We start from the raw sequence: 10,308 nt of genomic DNA on the forward strand, positions 1-10,308 counted from the left end.
CTATTTTTACTTACTCTCTTTCCCTGTCAAAAGACCAACTCTACAATTTTGTGTTCAAAGTCATTTTTCCTCTTCAATGTCTAAGACTTTATGACTCAGCCAAGCATGGGGTCTGGCTCTTTTTGCTTTTAGGATGAAGTTTCCACCCAGACATGCTCAGCTTGTATAAACAGTCCTGTGAACTGCCCGGGCATCTCACCAGACATATCCAGCATACTTCAGTCCTGGAAGGAGTAAAGCTCGGGTTCAAGTTGATTCACCTACTAGGACTAAGTAAAGGAACAGGACAAAAATCCGTTGCCTTAAAACCTCTTGCAGATTCTTCCATTTCAAAAGAGAACATCTGAAAATGATAATACCTTCACTGGAAGAAAAAAATTCCTGACAGCAAAACTTGCAAGAACAGGACAGCAGGTGAGGAAGTATTTTTAGAGATTTTTTTTTTTTTTTTTTTTTTTTATCAAATCACACTCTAACCAGGATTATATTGGCAGTCTTCTCAAAACATCCAGGGCTTTCTTAACTCACAGGCAGGATCACTCTTGCTGGGCATTAAGGGTTCATCAGCCCACCTCAAGCCCTGTGTCTTAAGTAGCCCAGGTGGTGTCACATCCTGTCTCTAGGACACGTAAATATCTGCACTCGGAGCTGGCCAGCTGCCACCCACAGGGAGAAACTTCACACAGGTTTATTGTGGTAACGTGGGGATCCAAAAACAACCTGACATTGAAGTTTTGCCACTAATTACTCTAACAATCAGCCCACTGTTCTTTCGGTACCTCCTTGAGTTTCCTTCATTTCCATCCAAGCTCTTTTTGAAATAAAAGTCATTCCCCACCTGACTTCTTTTGCTTTCTCTCTGTACAGATTTGTGAAAATCTTTCCTCTGGCTTTCTTTTATTTTTAAATCTATCTAGGGATTTTCAAAGTGTGTAGACCATTGTCCATGCAGTAGTTAGATGGAGCATTTGCCCCATGTGGGGAAGGGAAAATAGAGCACTGACATTTATAGAGCATTTCTCTGCTCTCTTTACACAGATGTGGAAGCCGCACAACTTCCTTCGAGGATGAGTTGTGATACCTTCATTTTACAGACTTGGAAACACAGAGGCGCCAAGAGACAAAGTAAGATGCTCAGGGCATACAGCTCCTAAAGCTCGGAGATCAGGTTTGAGCCCTGGTCTGTCAGAATCCAGATCCCATTCTTTTCTATCAGTCAGAAAACAAATTCCGTAAATAATTCTTTCCACACTAGGCAGGCCTTGAATTTAAGTCTAGCAGTTCACTTCCCAATCTACATTTTAATGTATGTTCCTACAGTCACCATGTTACAAGAGTATTTCCACCTTGTATTTGTCTCTAAGTAGATCTCTCTATTATTTGTGTATTTTTTGTATCTCGGAAGGGCAGTTTAAGAATTATTCTATAGTTTCTTACAAAGTCCTAGATGCTAAATATACTTTCTCTCTCCTGGAGACTACTCATTTGGATGAAATTACCAAGGGCTATTTAGCTAAATTACAGCTATTATTGAAGTATGAAATAAAACTGAAAGATTTAAACTTGCAATCTGAAAAGACATTTCTTCTGGATGGTAGGGTTAGTTGTTACCTGGAAAAGGTTCCTTTTTTTTTTTTTTTTTTTAAGATTTATTTATTTATTTGACAGAGAGAAATCACAAGAAGGCAGAGAGGCAGGCAGAGAGAGAGAGAGAGGAGGAAGCAGGCTCCCTGTTGAGCAGAGAGCCCGATGCGGGACTCGATCCCAGAACCCTGAGATCATGACCTGAGCTGAAGGCAGCAGCTTAACCCACTGAGCACCCAGGCACCCTGGAAAAGGTTCTGATGATAAGATGGTTTGGGCAAAACTGACTGGGTAAACAGTAAACCTTAAAGTCTATAACAGTTTGATAAACTGCAATGAAATAGAAAATAAATTTTAATATAATTTTTAAATACCAATCAGACATATTAGGTGAAGATTACATAGAGTCAATTATTTGTATAGAACATGCCTAAAATTCTGGGTATTTAACTTTCCACTGTAAACTCTTCTGAATTTTGATTTGTGTGGGTAGATATTCAAGAATTCTACAAAGAAATACTCAACCAGTGATGTCAGCCTTAGTTAAGTATCTGCAAAAAAAAAAAAAAGTGTATATATAAGAATATAAATTATTGAGTCAACACCACCTAGGGAAAACACAGCAGCTCTGTAGAAATGCAACCAGACAATTTCGAAATCCCAGAGTAATTTACAGCATATTATCTAGTTATAGTAGCCTAAAACAGCATCTTGTATTATGAAGAACTAAGTGGTCAAGGTCTTGATTGGGACAAAATTCATGTCACTTGCCTTGGGGGGAATCCTCATTTAAACAATTTAAGTTCTGTAAGCAAATAACATTTTTACTTAATTTTTGAAATGTCTTCTCTCTTTTCCTTAAGTTGGCAGATCTGTGGTACATCAGCTTACCCATTCTCAGTAAAAACACTCCCCACTTGGGTGCGTGGGTGACTCAGTGGGTTAAGCCTCTGCCTTCAGCTCAGGTCTTGGTCTCAGGGTCCTGGGATCGAGCCCCATGTCGGGCTCTCTGCTCAGTGAGGAGCCTGCTTCCTCCTCTCTCTTTCTCTTTCTTCCTGCCTCTCTGCCTACTTGTGATCTCTCTCTCTCTGTGTCAAATAAATAAATAAAATCCTTAAAAAAAAACAAACACTCCCCAATTTTTCTACAAAATTTCCTTCCTCTAGAAAATGTTCTATTATCTTCACAACACAAAAAACCATCTGCTGCTCCTAGTACAATGCTTGTTAGCAGCATCTTCCACTTACCACTCATTATATATTATCTTATATTATTATTTATCTTTCACAACTGATTATTTTTATCTTACACGTATGCAATCTGTACACCAATCATAGACTGTGTGGTCCTAGAAAAAGGAACTGTTATGCAACTTTGTAGTCTCCCCAATGTGTACTGTGCTGTTGTATATGTACTGGGTGCTCAACACAAAGCTGATTTACCTAGCACTGATTTTTTTTAATAATTACCAGGGCTATCTTCTTTAATAAATATGAAATATTTTTGCCAAAATATTCTGCTAATCAGAACAGATTATTTTTTTAATTCATATATAGATATCTTCATTGCAACTGATATGGATATAATGTCTGGTGCTGAAACAGTCACTAATAAAATTTACCAAAAATATAAATATAATATGTAAGAGTTCTAGAAATAAAATACCAGACTAGGACTTGAGAGGTTGTCAAATGATCATTCTGTCTCAGCATTAAATAATCTTTTAATCATTTATTTAAAAACATAGTATAAATGCTATATCTAAAATGACTTTTTATCATAGCATTGATGTATTTTATATGTAATTCATTAGTAACTTTAGTATATTGCTTCAATTGAATTGTTTTGATACATATTTACTCTTTAACTGATAGATAACATTGCAGTGTATATCTTTGTAAAGTTTTGAATCTTCCAGGAATTGATTCATTTGCTACTTTGGCAGATGTAACAAACATTCAATAATTTTATTATTTCATTTCCTTTTCAGTGATCCAATACCTTTTATATCTTTTCATTTTGATATTTTGGTAGAGAAATTGAACTGAAATTCATCATGTACTTTATTCTAACCTTGAATAAACCATAAAGTAAATACATGATGACACTGACAAGAATCTCTGGACCTTCCACAAATTCTGACATTCTTTGGAAGACAGGAGAGAGTATATATATCATAACAGTATGAGAGAATCATGACAAATGATCTGATAAAGATTGAAATGACAATTTTCCAGTTTCTTACCTTAATCAGCCCTTAAAAACCTAAGATTATAATGAGCTTTGAATAAAAGCTAAATGTCTTCCCCTACTCTGTGTCCATTTTAAACGTATATCCAGTCTGTGGGACTTGACCCTTATGTTAACTTAAAACCTAATCTCTGGAAGCCAATCCTGAAACTAACATGGGAGACTCATAACAATGAGCAGGAAATCTGCCATTCACCTGGTACCTGAACCTCTGTTAAAACTTTAGTATTCATTAACCATGAGTCCAAATACCATCGCTGAGAGAGATTTATGAAACTTCTGCCCCACTGGAACATTTTGAAGTAAACCAGATCTAAAGAGAACATTATTGTTTGTCAGAGAACCTAACAGACAACTCTGAAGAAGGAAATCTCAGTTCACAATTGAATTATCAGTCCCCAGAGGAACTGAGACAAGTGACATCTTTGACAGAGGAGAAATCTCAAGAGAAAGTCCCTGTGAGAAGAGGAGCATAGCACGGACACAGAAACAGAAAGAAAGTGGAAATGGGGATTAAGAAGCTAGGGAAAGAGAGAAGGGAGGAGACCAAGACCAAACCTGGGGAGTTTGCAGAGGACAAGTCATCCAGCCTCCCAATTTCTGAAAGCACCCTCCTCCTCAACTCTCTCACACACATACACACTCTATGAAAAGAAAAGAACATTGGTTGTATTAATCCATACTGAGGTGATTTACCAAGCAAGAGAGAGACGTAAAAGAACAATCCCTGCCCTGCCCACCTGGGAGGGGACGGTTAGCAGAGATGAGGAGATCAAGACAAAGGAGCTGAACTCTGAAGGGGAGCTTGGAAGGACACCAGAAGGCCTGTCAGCATCTTCTTATCTAGCATCTGCCTCCCTGACAGACTGGAACAGTCCCAGAGCACAGTGGTTTTGCTTAGTGGTGGTTGGCCATGACCGTATGAGGGAAAGCTGTTCCACAGGTGAAGACGTCTGTCTGAGGGGGTACTCTTTCCCTCCCCGCCTCAGAACAGGAAAGACAGATTAATACGGATTTCTCTTTCTAAAATCTGACTCAGACTTTTTTTTTAAGACAAATCTGCCAAAGACATTATTATTGCTACTTTTCGAAACATAAAAGCTAGAATTGAGATATTCCTGATTGAATTTAAGTGATTTAAATTTTTGTATTTCAGCACCCTCCTACCTGAGAAAAAGTCATAGCTGAACTATAGTGATAATATCCACCTCCGAGGGGCACCTGGGTGGCTCAGTGGGTTAAAGCCTCTGCCTTCAGCTTGGGTCATGATCTCAGGGTCCTGGGATCGAGTCCCGCATCAGGCTCTGCTCGGTGGCGCGCCTACTTGTGATCTCTGTCTGTCAAATAAATAAATAAAATCTTTAAAAAAAGAAATTCCCCTCCTAAATGCAGGTTTTAATGCAAATGAGGGAGAAACTTCCTTAGAGAACACTATCAAAAATAGAATGGGCTGCCTTTAGAGGGATGCAAAGGGATGGAAGTCCCTCTAATCAGATCAGGCAGGATCTGGGTCCCAATAAATGATTAGAGAACATTCATGGATCAAGGTTGTGTGTGTGTGTGTGTGTGTGTGTGTGTGTGTTCAGAGAAAGAGAGAAATAAGTACGGCAAAATGTTAGCCCTTATTGAATCTAGGTGGAAACTATACGTGTGTTTCTTGCTCTTTCACTTCTCTGTATCTTCGAAATTTTCTTAATAAAATGCTGGGAAAAAAATCATATTTAAATTTGTGTGCATAACTTGAGTATCATTATAAGTGTTTCTTTGTATTCTTTTATCACCAAATACATCACAGATATGTCTTAATATGAGTAAATTTATGTTTACATTATAGTTTAAAGTTGCCCATTGTTTTGCCTTAGCTTTTTTAAACTCACCATTAGTCTGTGAAATATTAGGTAGTTTCCATTTGTTGTCATGTTAAATAAAATAGCAATGAGCATCTTATATACATACTTTTGCTTCTTGGTGATTCCATCCTTAAATAATTTTTAAAATTAGAAATACAGGGCCACAAAGTACACGTATTTTACATTTTGAAACAATGGTTGCAAGATTGTTCTTCATATAATTTGTGCCATTGTTTAATTCTCTCCCATAGTGTATTGAGATGGCCCCTAGCCTGTTATACTAAACCTTGGTTATTATCAATTCTTAAATATTTTCCATGATAAAACGGTAAGCATTCTTTTAATTTACATTTATTTCAACATTGATGAGTTTAAGCTTTATTTCATATGTTTAATGGCCCTGTATATTGTTTCTTGTTTTTCTCCAGAAGTGTCCACTACTTCCTTATTGATTTTATGCCTCTTTTGTCATACCTCTTATATAAGAAAGCTTAGTACTTTTTATCTGTTGTTCAAATTTGTTTATAGTACTTATTTTAAAGATTTATTCATTTGTTTATTTGAAAGAGAGAGAGAAAATGGGGGGAGGGCAGAGCTTCTCAAGCAGACTCTATACTTAGCACAGAGCCCGGCCTAGGGCTCAATCTCAGGACCCTGAGATCATGACTGAGCTGAAACTGAGAGTCAGATGCAAAACCAACTATGCCACCCAGGTCCCCTGTTCACAGTGCTGTCATAGAAATATTTTCATGCAACCAACCTGCAAATTGTTTCTTTAGATGTTGGCTCCAGATGTCATTTTTATTTAATTTTTTTAATATTTTATTTATTTATTTGATAGACAGAGATCACAAGTAGGCAGAGAGGCAGGCAGAGAGAGAGGAAGGGAAGCAGGCTCCCCGCTGAGCAGAGAGCCTCACGTGGGACCATGACCTGAGCCAAAGGCAGAGGCTTTAACCCACTGAGCCACCCAGGCTCCTTCAGATGTCATTTTTAGAAAGCCTTCCCTATTCCTAGATTATGAAACTCCTGCATAAACTTCAACTATCATTATGGGGTTTTTTTACATTTAAATTGTAATTGCTCTGAAATTTAATTTGACATAAGTAACTGATTGTTTTGTTTTGTTCTGGTTTTCTCCAGCTGCGGAGAATAAGTCTCTTTCCTTCAGGGTTCCATGTCTCACCCAAATGTCATTCACCGATACTTCAGGCTTATTAATTCTGTGTCCTAATCCTATCTGCTCTCTGCTCCTGCACTGACTTTACTCTCTACTCCTGAATTACTTGCCAATATGGCCGTTTGAATTCAGAAATACTCCTGACACAAATATTCACACAATGATATTCTAGGACATTCATACAAATTTCTCAAGTTGTGAAAAATCATTTCAAAACCATCCGAGTCTTCCTGAAGTGTCAGCTTTCCTGCCACCCCACTGGCAGGAAATGGTCTAAGTGTCTCAGCTCATTTAAGAAGTGACTTAAGTAGAAGGTAACACTTCTTACCGTCTCAGAGTGTGAACAAAGTCTCCTGTTCACAGAAAAGGACTGAATTTTCTCCCAGGCCACTGCCACTTCCCTTGATCTACACATGTGACAAGTCAGAGTGTAGCATTTTCCTTACAAAGACTTTTCAGGTGTCCTCTGATCACAGGCCTGACATTAGAAAGCAGGGATACTTAAAGCCAAAGGTGAAGAAAAGGAACCTGTCCCACTGGATTATCAAAAATTGGTGTCCTTTTCTCATTCAGGTGTATCCATAAAGATTTCCTAATCACTCAGTGAAAGCTCTGTGTCTGGGGCCTCTCTGTATGTTTGACGGAACTGAAGTGAGAGAAGGCACATTTCTGTTTCTACAGAAGGTCCTTCCCCGCTCCCCCAAATGGTCAGTGAGGTACTATGAGAGATTGACTTTCATGAATCAAACAGAAGAAACTTACTGTGTTGGCTATTTTCAAATCACAATGGCTCATTTTCTCTCTCATCTGATAGCCAATAATCTCTGTTTGGCATACCTGAATTTGTTTTCCTTTGAACCGACTACTTTAGGCCTCAGGTTAAAAAATTACTCTGAGTTTTTAGTCACAATTTTATTTTATGTCTTCCAAGCAGGTCATAACCTATCCCTCCAACAGTATTATCCCCCATCTCTTCCCCAGAAATTCCTTCAGGGAAAACTGGCATCATTCTTGCATTTGTTAGTCTTTTGTTGTATTTTCTCCCAGGAAGAAGGATTAAGTCATCTGGTTAAACAGGTTTCTTTCTTCCCAATCAAGAAGAAACAGGCCAGCCCTTTCCATAAGATCGCCACTGTGGTCATTTACAGATCTGCCACTGAGCATGTCATCTATGAAACTAAAGCAGAAGCCTCTAGAAATGTTGCCACAATCCACTCACCTGTTCAGTCACAGAAGCAAGTAGAAGGACTGTGAAACTTTAAGTGCTTAACTTCAACAATCCATTTGCATTCCTGGAGTTCACCATTGGCACCCGGGTCCACTGAGGATAGGAAAAGTTAGCATAAAGCAGGATACCCATGATATATTTTTTGAAGGGAAAGCTGCAAGCCATCCATTACAACTTGTGCACCTGAATTGTTTTACTCTCCTTGGTCTCTGCCTACCTGGTATCAATCTAGACCATACTGAAAGATTGGCAGTGATACAGAAGATAGTTAGGAGGTACCATACCTTTCGAAAAGCTATGATTTAGCATGCGGGATCCACCCTGTCTCTGATAGGGAGCTTGCAAGCTTTGGCATGTCTTCCTGTGCTGGCCTGCCAGGCTCCACGCATTCTATTTTGAAAGCATTTCCTCCAACGGCCGCTGAATTGGCAGGGTGGACCTCCTGTGGATCAGTTTTTCCATTCTCTCAGTCCTGCTTAGGCACAGTGTTCTGTTGTCTGTCAACTTTCTATTCTAGACCAGGCCCTGCCCTTGGCCTGCTAGAAGCCTGGGAGCTGTTGGAAAAGAGAGAGCACTTTTGATGGTGCATACCGTATGGTCAGACAACCGAGTCTTCCCCACCTCTCCAGCCACACACTGCTGGCTTTACACCAACAATACCCAGGGTCGAGCAGAGGGTATATGATCATTTGGTTTGTTTAAACCAGATTCTTTTACTGAATGTTCACTGGTCCCCTACATATCCTGTGCACATGTGATGTGTGGCCAGAATCCCTTTGGTCCTCATTAAGCCCAGGGATCATCTCTCTAGACCCAGTCCAGAGCTATCAGTGACATCTCGTGAGCTGTCCTTTGATACATTCGAGCAGAAGAACATTATTTTAATCACCCTCCAAATAAAAAGTAAAATCAACAGTTGTTTACTGAGCATAGGCTCTTTGCCAGCACCACATAGAATACTCGAGATGGCACAAATGTGGTATATAGCACAATCCTTGCTCTTAAGGTACTTAAAAATTCTAGTGAGAAGAAAAGAGCCATGAAAGAAAAACAAGTAGTAATGAATTAAATACCATGGTATATTTCTTAGTAATATGGATGATAGGAATGCCAAGATGGTTGAGATGAAAATGGAAATGAGATGGAAGGTTGGGGACATGCTTCATGAAGGAGGTTGACCTCAAAAGATGAATCGGTAATACTTTGTTTGTAGACAAAGTCAGGAAGTAGGAAAACTGAATGCATCATAATGAAAGGCTTTGATGTTTTCAAAGGACAATTGGATAGGAAGTGTCTTTTGCCAAAGAATACATTTATAATAATAAAATTAAAGAGTTACCATTTGATGAGAGTTTACTACATGGCAGATACATTGTATCATGTCATATATGACATAACATATAAGGGCGTTCAATCTACACAATAAACCCTCATACCATTATTAGTCTCATTTGAAGGATAAGGGAACTGAAGTTTAAAGTAGCTAAGTAGTTTGTTCAACATCACAGTAAGCACTAGTGCCAAGAACACAGGTCTGACTCCAGAACGAAGACCTTGACCAGCTTCACTCAGACCTCACGCTGTATTATTATCACCCACAAAGGATAATGCTTTAACTTTGGTCATGAAAGTCCAGTCAGAGCCCATATTGTTCAAGGTTCCTAAAACTTCCATCCTTAAATAATATAAGTTTAGACAAACTCTAATATTACAGAACTAAATAATATTAGAACTAATTAGAACTAAATAATATTAGTTTAGAGAATATTAGTTTTGATAACAGAATCTACCTGAGGAGAACACCAAGCTCATTTGGTCATGTGATTTTCATAGTAAATGGGCTATAGGGCCCTGCTGGTGAAGAACATGGATGCTGGGCCCTGTAGGATTATAATCTTCTCACTATAGTCCAGAGCAGTCCCACAATTTACAACCTAGCTTTATGTAATTGGCAATGAAGAAAGTCTGATGAGTTGGATAGGAACAACACCTACTTAAGACCTTATAAATTCCTTAGTCTGCCTTAGAACAGATGCAAATATTTCAGGCACACCTATGAAAGGTCCCCCAATAATGGGTCTATGATTAAAGGAGCGAGACTGATACAAAGCCAAGGTCAAGCAAAGCTTTATTTTGCGCCAAGCATCAAGAATCAAACCAAACGTTTGGGGCTACCCCTCTTACAGAGAGGGCAATCTCTCTCTGCTTCACAGACT

The 10,308-nt window shown here is 38.7% G+C and overlaps 1 long non-coding RNA gene across 2 annotated transcripts in view; it reads right to left on the reverse strand.

Annotated features, from left to right (window-relative positions):
* Positions 1-8,585, reverse strand: part of LOC101688846 — a 28,577-nt gene extending 19,992 nt beyond the window's left edge. For both annotated transcript variants that reach the window (XR_201008.3, XR_006601833.1), the window contains exons 1-2: positions 8,377-8,585; positions 8,084-8,185 (exon numbers count right to left, since the gene is read on the reverse strand). This is a non-coding gene — a long non-coding RNA (uncharacterized LOC101688846). The remainder of the gene's footprint in view (positions 1-8,083; positions 8,186-8,376) is intronic.
* Positions 8,586-10,308: the final 1,723 nt, after the last annotated feature.

The sequence above is a fragment of the Mustela putorius genome, unplaced genomic scaffold, assembly GCF_011764305.1.
Source record: "Mustela putorius furo isolate JIRA1106 unplaced genomic scaffold, ASM1176430v1.1 tig00003853_pilon_pilon_pilon, whole genome shotgun sequence".
In the NCBI taxonomy this organism is placed as follows: domain Eukaryota; kingdom Metazoa; phylum Chordata; class Mammalia; order Carnivora; family Mustelidae; genus Mustela; species Mustela putorius.